Source organism: Aplysia californica, unplaced genomic scaffold (genome assembly GCF_000002075.1).
Source record: "Aplysia californica isolate F4 #8 unplaced genomic scaffold, AplCal3.0 scaffold00207, whole genome shotgun sequence".
In the NCBI taxonomy this organism is placed as follows: Eukaryota; Metazoa; Mollusca; class Gastropoda; order Aplysiida; family Aplysiidae; genus Aplysia; species Aplysia californica.
In genome coordinates, this window is record NW_004797477.1 from 1,170,524 (window position 1) to 1,172,007 (window position 1,484).

Genomic DNA, 1,484 nt, shown 5'->3' on the forward strand with positions numbered 1-1,484 from the left:
AAGGAGGTGAGGGGGTGGGGGCAGAAAGTGGAAATGAAAGCAGACATCAGAACATTGTTAGAGATCAGGAAAGGATGTGAAAGGAGACAATCGGGTTAGCAAACCGCCCCGAACAGACCCGATCCCCCAATGGCACCCTGTATAAGACGGTTTTTTCTGACCCCCTTGCCGTTCCGTCTTAGACAGGTTCTACTGATATATCATTTTCTATCTACCCTGCCGTCTGCCACCCACCAACTGTCTGAAATGTACGGTCCGTATTAAATTTGTGTAACATGAGTTACAATCAGAATACTGAGTATGGATCTAGCTTTAATTGATTATTATTTATGTTATTGTTCATTTAGATTATGCGTGTGATTGTAGGCCTGCGTGTGTGTGCCTGTTTGTGTGTGTGTGTGTGTGTGTGTGTGTGTGTGTGTGTGTGTGTGTGTGTGTCTGTCTGTCTGTTTGCGCTAGTGTGGGAGGAGACATTCATATGAGCCAGTGTGTGACAGTGTACGTACATGTTCCTGCATGTGTCCAACAACTTGGGAGTAGAGGAGACACTCCACAGAATGGAACCCAGCTTCAGTAAGTACAACAAGAGCAGCTAGGTGCCAAAACAAACGACCCGGCCCTCATCACAAACACATGGTAGCCTACATTGTGCCGGTGTTCCTCCCTTGCTCTTTCCACAACCAGTCAGCTCCACATTGTTTGTCGTGGATGTGTCACACACCCAAACCCAAAAAGTCTCCCCCCCCAACCCCCAGGGAAAGGGAGGAGGGATGTGTTGTACATGTTTGTTGTTGTTTACTTCCCATTCACAACGAGAACAACAAAACAGATGGGGATAGAACAACAGTTTGTCAGATGTCTCTCTCCTCACATGTTTGTTGTTTCTCTGAGTCATTAGCAGGAACGGTAACCCGACATCACCATTTTTATTTATTTATAACTCCAAACAGCAGTGGTGATCTGCAATTATCTGGGACTTGGGTTTCGTTGTTCGATTGCGTCCTTTCACTTTATTTCATTGCATCAGATGCTGGGATATTGAAAAGTGTACAAAAACTGTCATTTCAGAAAAAAGCCATCGTACCGGTAGATTCTCAATTCTGAGCCATTATCTTTCTTTTCTCTCCTCTCCTCTCCGCTCCAATCCCTTTATTTTCTCTTTTCCTCCTCTGAGCATCGTGTCTTCCTGCACCTTCCTCTCTTGTACCAACTCTCTCCTCAGACTGTCTGTCCCATCTCTCAATCTCTTTAACACACATTTTTTCTCTCGCTTCCATCAAGTAGGCCTATCTTGTGCCAGTCTTGCACACTGAAGTGTCACCGCCATGAAGCTACTTTTGGCCAAACATTTCACCAGACAGGGAACTAAGCAAACAGCTGGAGCAGATTGGGTTTTGGTTTTTAGGTTTTTGGGGGCTTTTGGCTTGTTTTGCATTTTCAAATTTTCTCTCTGTGTGCGAGTGTTTGTGGGGGGGGGGGGGGGT